This window comes from Bombina bombina, chromosome 5 (genome assembly GCF_027579735.1).
Source record: "Bombina bombina isolate aBomBom1 chromosome 5, aBomBom1.pri, whole genome shotgun sequence".
Lineage (NCBI taxonomy): Eukaryota > Metazoa > Chordata > Amphibia > Anura > Bombinatoridae > Bombina > Bombina bombina.
The window spans coordinates 133231308-133246264 of record NC_069503.1 but is presented as its reverse complement, the minus strand read 5'-3'; the positions used below and the strand labels follow the sequence as shown (position 1 = coordinate 133246264).

The 14957-nt window shown below is 41.8% G+C and overlaps 1 protein-coding gene across 3 annotated transcripts in view; it reads left to right on the top strand.

Annotated features, from left to right (window-relative positions):
• The window catches only part of SCAP (SREBF chaperone), a 490982-nt gene that overhangs the window by 170956 nt on the left and 305069 nt on the right, over window positions 1–14957 (top strand). The window lies entirely within an intron of this gene.

Below are 14957 nucleotides of genomic sequence, written 5' to 3'. Positions count from 1 at the left end.
ATGGCTGTTCCACACAGGACTGTTGAGAGCAATTAACTTCAGTTGGGGGAACAGTGTGCAGTCTCTTGCTGCTTGAGGTATGACACATTCTAACAAGACGATGTAATGCTGGAAGCTGTCATTTTTCCCTATGGGATCCGGTAAGCCATGTTTATTACGATGGTAAATAAGGGCTTCACAAGGGCTTATTAAGATTGTAGACTTTTCTGGGCTAAATCGATTCAGTTTTAAAACATATTTAGCTTTGAGGAATCATTTTATCTGGGTTTATTGATATTATAATATCGGCAGGCACTGTATTAGACACCTTATTTCTCTGGGGCTTTCCCAAAGCATAAGCAGAGTCTCATTTTCGCGCCGGTGTGGCGCACTTGTTTTTGAGAGGCATGGCATGCAGTCGCATGTGAGAGGAGCTCTGATACTTAGAAAAGACTTTCTGAAGGCGTCATTTGGTATCGTATTCCCCTTTGGGCTTGGTTGGGTCTCAGCAAAGCAGATACCAGGGACTGTAAAGGGGTTAAAGTGTTAAAACGGCTCCGGTTCCGTTATTTTAAGGGTTAAAGCTTCCAAATTTGGTGTGCAATACTTTTAAGGCTTTAAGACACTGTGGTGAAAATTTGGTGAATTTTGTACAATTCCTTCATGTTTTTTCGCAATTGCAGTAATAAAGTGTGTTCAGTTTAAAATTTAAAGTGACAGTAACGGTTTTATTTTAAAACGTTTTTTGTACTTTATTATCAAGTTTATGCCTGTTTAACATGTCTGAACTACCAGATAGACTGTGTTCTGAATGTGGGGAAGCCAGAATTCCTGTTCATTTAAATAAATGTGATTTATGTGATAATGACAATGATGCCCAAGATGATTCCTCAAGTGAGGGGAGTAAGCATGGTACTGCATCATTCCCTCCTTCGTCTACACGAGTCTTGCCCACTCAGGAGGCCCCTAGTACATCTAGCGCGCCAATACTGCTTACTATGCAACAATTAACGGCTGTAATGGATAATTCTGTCAAAAACATTTTAGCCAAAATGAACCCTTGTCAGCGTAAGCGTGGCTGCTCTGTTTTAGTTACTGAAGAGCATGACGACGCTGATATTAATATCTCTGAAGGGCCCCTAACCCAATCTGAGGGGGCCAGGGAGGTTTTGTCTGAGGGAGAAATTACTGATTCAGGGAACATTTCTCAACAGGCTGAACCTGATGTAATTGCATTTAAATTTAAGTTGGAACATCTCCGCATTCTGCTTAAGGAGGTATTATCCACTCTGGATGATTGTGAAAAGTTGGTCATCCCAGAGAAACTATGTAAAATGGACAAGTTCCTAGAGGTGCCGGAGCTCCCAGAAGCTTTTCCTATACCCAAGCGGGTGGCGGACATTGTTAATAAAGAATGGGAAAGGCCCGGTATTCCTTTCGTCCCTCCCCCCATATTTAAAAAATTGTTTCCTATGGTCGACCCCAGAAAGGACTTATGGCAGACAGTCCCCAAGGTCGAGGGAGCGGTTTCTACTTTAAACAAACGCACCACTATACCCATAGAGGATAGTTGTGCTTTCAAAGATCCTATGGATAAAAAATTAGAAGGTTTGCTTAAAAAGATGTTTGTTCAGCAGGGTTACCTTCTACAACCAATTTCATGCATTGTCCCTGTCACTACAGCCGCATGTTTCTGGTTTGATGAACTGATAAAGGCGCTCGATAGTGATTCTCCTCCTTATGAGGAGATTATGGACAGAATCAATGCTCTCAAATTGGCTAATTCTTTCACCCTAGACGCCACTTTGCAATTGGCTAGGTTAGCGGCTAAGAATTCTGGGTTTGCTATTGTGGCGCGCAGAGCGCTTTGGTTGAAATCTTGGTCGGCTGACGCGTCTTCCAAGAACAAGCTACTAAACATTCCTTTCAAGGGGAAAACGCTGTTTGGCCCTGACTTGAAAGAGATTATCTCGGATATCACTGGGGGTAAGGGCCACGCCCTTCCTCAGGATCGGCCTTTCAAGGCGAAAAATAGACCCAATTTTCGTCCCTTTCGTAAAAACGGACCAGCCCAAAGTGCTACGTCCTCTAAGCAAGAGGGTAATACTTCTCAAGCCAAGCCAGCTTGGAGACCAATGCAAGGCTGGAACAAGGGAAAGCAGGCCAAGAAGCCTGCCACTGCTACCAAGACAGCATGAAATATTGGCCCCCGATCCGGGACCGGATCTGGTGGGGGGCAGACTCTCTCTCTTCGCTCAGGCTTGGGCAAGAGATGTTCTGGATCCTTGGGCGCTAGAAATAGTCTCCCAGGGTTATCTTCTGGAATTCAAGGGACTTCCCCCAAGGGGGAGGTTCCACAGGTCTCAGTTGTCTTCAGACCACATAAAAAGACAGGCGTTCTTACATTGTGTAGAAGACCTGTTAAAAATGGGAGTGATTCATCCTGTTCCACTAAGAGAACAAGGGATGGGGTTCTACTCCAATCTGTTCATAGTTCCCAAAAAAGAGGGAACGTTCAGACCAATCTTAGATCTCAAGATCTTAAACAAGTTTCTCAAGGTTCCATCTTTCAAGATGGAAACCATTCGAACTATTCTTCCTTCCATCCAGGAGGGTCAATTCATGACCACGGTGGATTTAAAGGATGCGTATCTACATATTCCTATCCACAAGGAACATCATCGGTTCCTAAGGTTTGCATTCCTGGACAAACATTACCAGTTCGTGGCGCTTCCTTTCGGATTAGCCACTGCTCCAAGGATTTTCACAAAGGTACTAGGCTCCCTTCTAGCGGTGCTAAGACCAAGGGGCATTGCAGTAGTACCTTACCTGGACGACATTCTGATTCAAGCGTCGTCCCTTCCTCAAGCAAAGGCTCACACGGACATTGTCCTGGCCTTTCTCAGATCTCACGGCTGGAAAAGTGAACGTGGAAAAGAGTTCTCTATCCCCGTCAACAAGGGTTCCCTTCTTGGGAACAATTATAGACTCTTTAGAAATGAGGATCTTTCTAACAGAGGCCAGAAAAACAAAACTTCTAGACTCTTGTCGGATACTTCATTCCGTTCCTCTTCCTTCCATAGCTCAGTGCATGGAAGTGATCGGGTTGATGGTAGCGGCGATGGACATAGTTCCTTTTGCGCGCATTCATCTAAGACCATTACAACTGTGCATGCTCAGTCAGTGGAATGGGGACTATACAGACTTGTCTCCGAAGATACAAGTAAATCAGAGGACCAGAGACTCACTCCGTTGGTGGCTGTCCCTGGACAATCTGTCTCAAGGGATGACGTTCCGCAGACCAGAGTGGGTCATTGTCACGACCGACGCCAGTCTGATGGGCTGGGGCGCGGTCTGGGGATCCCTGAAAGCTCAGGGTCTTTGGTCTCGGGAAGAATCTCTTCTACCGATAAATATTCTGGAACTGAGAGCGATATTCAATGCTCTCAAGGCCTGGCCTCGGCTAGCGAGGACCAAGTTCATTCGGTTTCAATCAGACAACATGACAACTGTTGCGTACATCAACCATCAGGGGGGAACAAGGAGTTCCCTAGCGATGGAAGAAGTGACCAAAATCATTCTATGGGCGGAGTCTCACTCCTGCCACCTGTCTGCTATCCACATCCCAGGAGTGGAAAATTGGGAAGCGGATTTTCTGAGTCGTCAGACATTGCATCCGGGGGAGTGGGAACTCCATCCGGAAATCTTTGCCCAAGTCACTCACCTGTGGGGCATTCCAGACATGGATCTGATGGCCTCTCGTCAGAACTTCAAAGTTCCTTGCTACGGGGCCAGATCCAGGGATCCCAAGGCGGCTCTAGTGGATGCACTAGTAGCACCTTGGACCTTCAAACTAGCTTATGTGTTCCCGCCATTTCCTCTCATCCCCAGGCTGGTAGCCAGGATCAATCAGGAGAGGGCGTCGGTGATCTTGATAGCTCCTGCGTGGCCACGCAGGACTTGGTATGCAGATCTGGTGAATATGTCATCGGCTCCACCTTGGAAGCTACCTTTGAGACGAGACCTTCTTGTTCAGGGTCCGTTCGAACATCCGAATCTGGTTTCACTCCAGCTGACTGCTTGGAGATTGAACGCTTGATTTTATCGAAGCGAGGATTCTCAGATTCTGTTATCGATACTCTTGTTCAGGCCAGAAAGCCTGTAACTAGAAAGATTTACCACAAAATTTGGAAAAAATATATCTGTTGGTGTGAATCTAAAGGATTCCCTTGGGACAAGGTTAAGATTCCTAGGATTCTATCCTTCCTTCAAGAAGGATTGGAAAAAGGATTATCTGCTAGTTCCCTGAAGGGACAGATTTCTGCCTTGTCGGTATTACTTCACAAAAAGCTGGCAGCTGTGCCAGATGTTCAAGCCTTTGTTCAGGCTCTGGTTAGAATCAAGCCTGTTTACAAACCTTTGACTCCTCCTTGGAGTCTCAATTTAGTTCTTTCAGTTCTTCAGGGGGTTCCGTTTGAACCCTTACATTCCGTTGATATTAAGTTATTATCTTGGAAAGTTTTGTTTTTAGTTGCGATTTCTTCTGCTAGAAGAGTCTCAGAATTATCTGCTCTGCAGTGTTCTCCTCCTTATCTGGTGTTCCATGCAGATAAGGTGGTTTTACGTACTAAACCTGGTTTTCTTCCAAAAGTTGTTTCTAACAAAAACATTAACCAGGAGATTATCGTACCTTCTCTGTGTCCAAAACCAGTTTCAAAGAAGGAACGTTTGTTGCACAATTTGGATGTTGTTCGCGCTCTAAAATTCTATTTAGATGCTACAAAGGATTTTAGACAAACATCTTCCTTGTTTGTTGTTTATTCAGGTAAAAGGAGAGGTCAAAAAGCAACTTCTACCTCTCTCTCTTTTTGGATTAAAAGCATCATCAGATTGGCTTACGAGACTGCCGGACGGCAGCCTCCCGAAAGAATCACAGCTCATTCCACTAGGGCTGTGGCTTCCACATGGGCCTTCAAGAACGAGGCTTCTGTTGATCAGATATGTAGGGCAGCGACTTGGTCTTCACTGCACACTTTTACCAAATTTTACAAGTTTGATACTTTTGCTTCTTCTGAGGCTATTTTTGGGAGAAAGGTTTTGCAAGCCGTGGTGCCTTCCATTTAGGTGACCTGATTTGCTCCCTCCCTTCATCCGTGTCCTAAAGCTTTGGTATTGGTTCCCACAAGTAAGGATGACGCCGTGGACCGGACACACCTATGTTGGAGAAAACAGAATTTATGTTTACCTGATAAATTTCTTTCTCCAACGGTGTGTCCGGTCCACGGCCCGCCCTGGTTTTTTAATCAGGTCTGATAATTTATTTTCTTTAACTACAGTCACCACGGTACCATATGGTTTCTCCTATGCAAATATTCCTCCTTAACGTCGGTCGAATGACTGGGGTAGGCGGAGCCTAGGAGGGATCATGTGACCAGCTTTGCTGGGCTCTTTGCCATTTCCTGTTGGGGAAGAGAATATCCCACAAGTAAGGATGACGCCGTGGACCGGACACACCGTTGGAGAAAGAAATTTATCAGGTAAACATAAATTCTGTTTTTATTATTATTTTTTATTTAATTATATTTTCATCTCCCTTTAAGCATCATTTGTAAATTCTATAGATAGTTTATTTTCTATCACTTGGTTACATTATTGCATGTATAGATATTTTTTTTTAAATTTTTTTTTTAATATGAAAACTATTTGAAAAAAAATATAAAATTGGAGACAAATTGAATATTCATCAATTAAGAAAGTTACTTTTTTTTTTTTAATGCAAAATGTGTTTGAACAAAGAAAATCCAGTTCTTTTTTTTCAGTTTTAAAAGAAGGGTTATAAATCCGCTTTGTGCAGATTAATGTATCTTTAACAGAAAATATATAGATTAAATAGCACTGCAAAACCCTAAAAATAATTAGTTGTACTATTAACGAATAATAAAGCTGTATTAATACGGACTTCTTTGTCACATGGCATCTGTGATCCAAACTAGTATTTTCAAGATGTCCTCTCTTGACAACACAATAACAATACAGAACAAATATTCTAATGTCTTTCCTTTCTGCTAAGCACTTTCCATCTCTATTGGTAAACTCACATTGGTGTGAGTCATAGATGCTGTTCCCAAAAATCAGAGCTCAGAACTGAAATGTCTGAGTCAAATCTAATTAAAACTAAAAGTATAAAGCAAATATTCCTGTACATTTTAAAACCTCCCATTTGATTATTTTTTTAATAATCTCTGTTTTTGCCACAATAAGACCAAGTCTAAGCAGCCCTCACCCGTGCTGCAGTAGGGAGAATAGGATATCTTGGCTTCCTTTTGACCCTTGAGGCTTAGGTTGGGCGCCTGTTCATGGCACTTTAATATTTTATAACCTGGTGCTTCAGCAGCTGTTACTTTAACTGGAGAATATAAAATACATTATAAGCCCAGAGGTCGAAGCTGCTCTTTTCTGAGAAACCTGTCTTGTGACCTGTACGAGGAATTACTTCTTTTAAACACACGTCTGCTTTACAGAATCTATTCCAATGTAACTGATCGGACTACTTTGATACTAATTTCGTGCTATTATTGATTGAATCATTCTGCTGAATGGTTACTTGAGTGCCATTTTCCTTAATTTAATATCTAAATCTGCTTATTACTCACAACCTCCAGCGAGCAACAATCCGTTCCCTACTTGGAGCATCCTATTCCTCAGAGTAGTGGTTTTGTAGCAGTGCAAATTCTGCGGAAGTATAATGAGCCTTTAATGCAACTACAGAAGAACAACTCTAGTATACCTCTGTAACACCATGCATCTTGTACCAAGACAGTTGTCTGCTCCCATTACGTCTAATAACAAACGTTTATTTGGAAGCTGCAGATTTTGTTCAGCAGTATTGAAGAAGACACACATGTCTTGTGATATGGTAAAATAAACCCGTTTGGTACCTACTGTGATCTATGATCTAAACTACTCTCACTGCTCGTCGAGAGAAGCAACTGCACAGCTGACAGAATGAATGCTTTTGGGCAATATGACCCTTACCTATACCTTGCTGGTTCCTAAATAGCTTTAAAAAAGGCTGTGACTCATTAGATGCAATATAGTGACCTGAGTGACTTCACCTCGTAGACTGGCAGTGGGAACACGCATATCAACAATCATTTCAAAGCAATTATAATATGAGCATAATAATGTAGTATCTAAGAAGGATTATCATGTATTTCTAATTTATGTATTCTCTGCATGTTTAAATTCCCTTAATAAAGTGCCCCCAGTATGGCACATGGCTGCTTTTATAGAGCTTCCTCCTTCATTTCCAGAGGTCCGTTTTGTGATATTGCGTACAATGCCAGTACCAGGTTACACTTTTTCTCATGTGCGATCTGTACTGTTTATACGTTGCATGCTTAATTAGGGTGATGCAATGTATTAGTTGCACGTGTTTATGGTATGTTATTTATATTATTACATCATCCTGCTGAACGTCACATGTATGTAGTGTTTTCTCAGCTTATTTGATTTGGTTTAATTGTTCTGGTTTTCTCCCTGGCCATTTTGTTTTTCCATATCACTATCTCCCCCCCCCCCCCTTTCCTTCTTAATATAAGGAGAGTCCACGGCTTCATTCCTTACTGTTGTGAAATACTGAACCTGGTCACCAGGAGGAGGCAAAGATACCCCAGCCAAAGGCTTAAATACCTCTCCTACTTCCCCTATCCCCCAGTCATTCTTTCGTCACATGCTACAAGACTGTCACACTTGATAGACTGTGTTTCTGTTCCACAGCACGGATTCTGGTAAGATCGTTTCAATTTTAACTTATGTTGAAAGTGTTTTTGATTTATGCTGCTTTATGTGTGAGATTTATTTGGGCTCATAGACTGTTATTCGGTAACGAAACATACAGGTGTTTTACTTTCACTTTGAACGCTGAGCAGCATGTAGCTTTGCTCGTTTTTTCTCATAGCAGGGGCAGTCCTGCATTGTGCACCATGTGACCGGGTGTGGTCATACTTTTGTTTTCTCTTTCCCTGACCGAGCTAGCTATTGGAGAGGTTGCTTCTTCTCTGGTTGCCTGGGTCTAGGAGGTGGTGAGTGCCCCAGTCATTGGGGGTATAAAGGTGAGAAATAAAAGTGCATTTATTTGTATCCTACTGTTGTTAGCGCAAGCTATGGAGGATCTTGATATGCTTGAGGGTACACACTGTATTTCTAATAGTAATACCTGTCTATATTGTGAGTAGGCCTTGGTGTGCCCGCCCTCTCAACTATGTTCCATATGCATCAACAAGTTTATTATGTCTAAGAAGGTTAACACTTTTAGTACGACTGAGCTGTCCACCTCTGATGACTCGCCGTCCCATGAGGTGCATACCAATCAATCATCTCCATTGTGACATGCAGCTTCCTGTAGCACGCCTGATCCTCCGTCTGGAGGGAGCCTTTTACCATCAGACTTTACCGTGCAGCTAAAAACGGCCGTGTCTGAGGCCCTTAGTGCTCTACCTCGCCCTGCTAAGCGCTAGCAAAAGGTTAAACATAGCTCTCCGGTCCAGGGGACATCCAGTGATTTGCTTGATTTGTCTGCCTTTCAACTATCCCAGGATGGGTCAAACTCTGAGTTGTCAAAGGGTGAAATTTCTTGATCGGAGTCTTCTACCTCTAGGCCTCCAGCTGCGGAGGAGCCAGCCTTTAGATTTAAAATTGAACACCTGCGTTTTCTTCTAAAGGAGGTTCTGTCGACAGGTTCCAGAGGCCAAGTTGCCTGACAACCCTTTGATCCCTAAATTACACAGAGTGTACGAGGACAGGGTAGCCCCGCTAACTTTTCCTGTCCCTGTAAAAATTGCGAATATTATTAAAAACGAATGGGATAGAATTGGATCTTCCTTTTCCCCTTTGTCTGCCTTAAAAAAATTATTCCCGGTACCGGATTCTCAGCTGTAGTTGTGGAGTTCCGTCCCTAAGGTGGATGGTGCTATCTCCACATTAGCTAAACATACTACTATCCCTCATGAGGATAGCTCGTCTTTCAGAGAGCCAATGGATAAAAAGACGGAAATTTTTCTCAGGAAAATGTATCAGCATACGGGATATTTATTTCAACTGGCAGCGGCTGTTGCCTTGTTTGCTGGGGCTGCGGCCTACTGGTGCGACTCCTTAACGGAATTAATTGAGGTGGAGGGTCCCCTCGATGTTATCCAAGACAGGATTAAGGCTTTGAGAATTGCTAATTCTTTTATCTGTGATGCAAACATGCAGGTTATTCCACAGATAGAGATGGTCTATGAACTTAGTCTGAACAGCACTTAGCCTATCCCACTAATTACACTTCTCACAAGGTGCAACACAATTGTACAAGAATAATGGATAGATGGATTCTGCTTGCTGTTACGATAATTCCAATAAAAATTAAAGACACCTGTGTCAAATTTTGGTTTTGTTAACCTTAAAGGGACATGAAACCCACATTTTTTTCTTTCATGATTTAGAAAGAGAATGTCATTTTAAACATCTTTCTAATTTACTTCTATTATCTAATTTGTTTTATTCTCTTGATATTCTTTGCTGAAAAGCATATCTAGATATGCTCAGTAGCTGCTGATTGGTTGCTGCACATAGAAGCCTCGTGTGATTGGCTCACCCATGTGCATTGCTTTTTCTTTAACTAAGGATATCTAAAAAAATGAAGCAAAATACATAATAGAAGTAAATTGTAATGTTGTTTAAATTTGTATTCTCTATCTGAATCATGAAAGAAAGATTTTGGGTTTAGTGGCCCTTTAATCTTAAGAAAATAAAATAAAATAGAACATTAGCAGCGAATACATTATTCAAAGAAATGTTAATAAATATAGGTTACTATTAACCTAATTTATTTAGTGAAACTTCTATTGCGCATAATATGTAACAGTAGTTTTGTACAAATTCTAACACATTATATAGAAGATTATCGTACACAGTAACTCGTCCCTGAAGACACTATGTTCCTTATATATGTTCATATAAAATAGTGTGGTGAATTATACGGTCTGGTAGAAAATGTCTGCATTAGTTAAAAAATTGTATCCACTTATCTCAAATCAGGGGCTTGTCCAAATGGCCCAATGGGATTTCAATGTAAAATGCCACAGATTGGATAGTACCTGTAGGATTTTGGGTATCACAACCTCTGCATTTTAGTCTGTGGGATCCTCTGGTTTCCTCTAGCGCCGCTTGTCAGTGGTTTACGTTGGGCTGCAGCTGGAAGTTTAATTCGCCCGGGATTTTCTTCTCCGCCAATCAGCTTCTTGATTTCCAAGTTTAGTGCGCGCACTTCTTTGAAAATAATTCTGGTTGAATTCACTCCTACCACTCCACCTGTACACTTATGCTGTTTCTCAATGTACCAAGAAGTCTCTTTTTTTTGCTGGTGTTGCGATTATGGGAGTGTGAACAGCTGATAATTTTCAGACACCTTTAAAAACACTTATAAAAACTCAGTCCACAGTTCTTTGAGCACAAAGCAGGGTATCAACGGGTATCGGCTCCCAAAGAGGCTTTGTCAAGATAGTTTGTCTCCTCTGCTCCTCCTCTATTTAAGGCCAACTTGTTAACCCCTTATTTATCTTATGCAAATTATGGTGGATAAACATTCATTTATTTTATCAAAACAGGTGGTTAAGATCTAACTCACTGTTTTGATAACATATTATGGAATGAACATAGAAAGATTGCATAAATTATACATATATATATATATATATATATATATATATATATATATATATATATATATATGTATGGAGGAATTTCAATAAAGTTAGTAATTACAAATTCCAACCAAAAGTATTTTTTTTTAATTGCAAAATCATATATTTTATACCCTCTTTTATATATATATATATATATATATATATATATATATATATATATATATATATATATATATATATATATATATATATATTATATTTGTATATGTATTTATATGTGTTTTTTTATATATCTCATTATTAGTGATTAATGGTTGATTATAATATGTGCAAGAAAGTTCATTATTTTTTCTGAGAAGCTGTCATTGGATAATAGGTTATACTATTTTTATGATAAATGATTATATAATAAATATGTGATTTTATATGAGATAAAAGATTTGCTCTTTCGAAGTTAGAAACTTTATCAAGTGGTGATAACTCTTGATATAACTTGTTAAAGAAACCATGAATAGAATGAATGTTTATCCACCCTAATTTGCATATGATAAATAAGGGGCTAACAAGTTGGCCTTAAATATAGAAGGAGCAGAGGAGACAAACTATCTTGACAAAACCTCTTTGGGAGCCGATACCCGTTGATACCCTGCCTTGAGCTCCTAGAACTGTGGACTGAGTTTTTATAAGTGTTTTTAAAAGTGTCTGAAAATTATCAGCTGTTCACACTCCCATAACCGCAACACCAGCAAAAAAGAGACTGCTTGGTACACTGAGAAACAGTGCAAGTGTACAGGTGGAGCAGTAGGAGTGAATTCAACCAGAATTATTTTCAAAGAAGTGAGCGCACTAAACTAGGAAATCAAAAAGCTAAATTGGCGGAGGAGAAAATCCCGGGCGAATTAAGCTTCCCGCTGCAGCCCAACATGAACCGCTGACACCACCAACTAAAGTGCAGAGGTTGTGATACCCAAAATCCTACAGGTACTATCCAATCTGTGGCAAATGGAGTAACCGTTTGATAACAAGAAAAAGGTACTATCTATTATACTTTGAAATCCCATTGGGCCATTTGGACAAGCCCCTGATTTGAGATAAGTGCATACAATTTTTAACAAATGCAGACATTTTCTACCAGACCGTATAATTCACCACACTATTTTATTTGAACATATATAAGGAACATTGTGTCTTCAGGGACGAGTTACTGTGTCCGGTAATCTCATATATAATGTGTCAGAATTTGTACAGAGTACAAAACTACTGTTACATATTATGCGCGATAGAAGTTTCACTAAATAAATGAGGGTAATAGTAACCTATATTTATTATCATTTCTTTGAATAATGTATTAACTGCTAATGTTCTATTATTTTATTTTATTAAGATTAAGGTTAACAAAACCAAAATTTGACACTGGTGTCTTTAATTTTTATTGGAATGAGTATATTATATATTTTCATGTGTACAAATTATCGTAACAGCAAGCAGAATTGTGAACTTTCTTTTAATAATGCAGATTATTCGCCTGAATGCTATAGTCGCTGGTTTCTCAGTGCAGACGCGTTGGGCGCTCTGGCTGAAGTTCCGGTCTGTTGACATGTCTTCTAAGTCTAGACTTCTATTCTTCCCCTTTAAGGGAAACATTTTATTTGCTCCAGGCCTGGACGCCATTATCTCTACGGTTACAGGGGGCAAGGGTGCCTTCCTACAGCAGGCTAAAAAGAACAAATCTAAGGGACAGGTTCTAATTTTCGTTCCTTTCGTTCTGAAAAGTCCCAGCGTCAGCAGTCCTTCTCTAAGCCCAAACCAAGAACACTTGGAAGCCGGCTCAATCCTGGAATAAATCCAAGCAGAACAAGAAGCCCACCGAGAACAAGTCTGCATGAAGGGGCGGCCCCGATCCACAGCCGGATCGTGTAGGGTGCAGGCTGTCGCTGTTTTCAGACGCTTGGTCCAGGGACGTGCAGGATCCGTGGGTCCTGGAGGTCATAGCTCAGGGATACAAGATAGGTTTCAAATCTCATCCACCCAAGGGCAGATTTCTCCTCTCAAGACTGTCTTTAAAACCAGAAAAGAGGGAAACCTTTCTGTGGTGCGTGCGGGATCTGTCCTCCTTGGTCATTGTCCTGGTTCCTATTGCAGAGAGAGGTTTGGGTTACTACTCAAACCTGTTTGTGGTCCCAAAGAAAGAGGGTATTTTCTGCCCAATTCTGAACCTAAAGTGCTTAAACAAATTTCTAAATGTCCCCTCGTTCAAGATAAGAGACAATATGGTCCATTCTTCCTCTAGTTCAGGAAGGACAGTTCATGACCACTATAGATCTGAAGGATGTCTACCTTCACGTTCCAATCCACAGGGACCACTTCCAGTTTCTAAGGTTTGCATTCCTGGATCAGCACTTCCAGTTCATTGCACATCCGTTTGGTCTAGCTACGGCCCCAAGAATCTTTACAAAGGTTCTAGGAGCTCTCCTGACCGTCACCAGAACCCAGGGTATAGCAGTAGTTCCCTACTTGGACGACATTCTGGTTCAAGCACCATCCTTTCGTCTAGCAGAGGACCATTCGGTATCTCTTCTCTCTCTTCTTTGATCACATGGATGGAAGATAAACTTAGAGAAGCATTCTCTGATTCCAAGCACCAGTGTAGAATTCCTGGATACTAAAATAGATTCACTATCCATGAGGATATTTCTAACCGACCAGAGACGGTGCAAGCTAGCTTCGGCATGTCTTGCCCTCCGGACCTCCTTAGGGCCATCTGTGGCTCAGTGTATGGAGGTAATTGGTCTCATGGTGTCCAGCATGGACATAATTCCTTTTGCCAGGTTCCGCCTCAGACTGCTACAGCTGCGCATGCTGAGGCAGTGAAACGGCGATCATTCGGATCTGTCTCAACAGATTTCCCTGGACAACTGGTCGAGAGAATCGATCTCTTGGTGGCCCTGTCCAGATTATTTGTCCCGAGGGACATCCTTTCTCAGACCATCCTGGAAGATTGTGACTACGGACGCGAGCCTCTCAGGATGGGGAGCTGTTTTGGGGTGCCAATAAGGCACAGGGCCTGTGGTCTCAGGAGGAACGCACCTTCCCGATCAACATTTTGGAGCTTCGAGCAATCTACAATGCTCTGAAGGCTTGGCCTCTTCTGGGTTTGTCCCGGTTTATCAGATTCCAATCAGACAATATAACCTCTGTGGCTTACATCAACCATCAGGGGGGAACGAGAAGCTCCCTAGCAAAGAGGGAAGTATCTCGGATTCTGGAGTGGACGGAGGCCCACTGCTGTTCGCTGTCAGCGATCCACATTCCTAGTGTGGACAACTGGAAAGCGGATTTTCTCAGCAGACAATCCTTTCATCCAGGGGAATGGTCTCTCCATCTCAAAGTGTTTCCGGAGATATGCTTCAGGTGGGGGATGCCAGAAAATGATCTCATGGCGTCTCGTCTCAATACCAAACTACCCAGATATGGGTCGAGATCCAGGGATCCTCAGGCGGAGCTATTAGATGCATTAGCGGTGCCTTGGAGGTTTAATCTAATCTACCTTTTTCTGCCATTACCACTCCTTCCTCGGGTTGTGGCCCGCATCAAGCAGGAGCAGGCGTCAGTAATACTGATTTCTCCATCGTGGCCGCCAACGACATGGTTTGCGGACCTAGTGAGGATGTCCTCTTCTCCATGAAAGTTACCTTGTCGCAGGGATCTGCTGGAACAAGGTCCTTTTGCTCATCAAAATCTAGATTCCTTGAGGCTGACTGCGTGGAGATTGAACGCTTAGTCCTAGCCAAGAGAGGTTTTTCAGAGAGAGTTATTGATACTCTCATCCATGCTCGTAAGCCAGTTACTCGTCGCATCTATCATAAGGTGTGAAGAACCTCCTTATTCTGGTGTGACGAGCGTGGTTTTCCTTGGCATAAAGTTAAGGTTGCCAGGATTCTGCAATTTCTCCAGGATGGTCTGGAGAAGGGTCTTTCGGCCAGTTCCTTCAGGGGACATATTTTCGGCCTTGTCTGTTTTACTGCACAAGAGGCTCTCTGAGCTTCCAGATGTTCAGTCTTTTGTTAGGGCTTTGATTAGGATCAGACCTGTGTTCAGATCTTCGGCTCCACCATGGAGTCTGAATTTGGTTCTTAAAGTTTTGCAAAGGGCTCCGTTTGAGCTTATGCATGAAATTGATATTAAATTATTGTCCTGGAAAGTTCTCTTTCTACTGGCTATTACCTCGGCATGCAGAGTATCTGAGTTTGCCGCTTTGCAATGTGAGCCTCTTTATCTGGTGTTCCATTC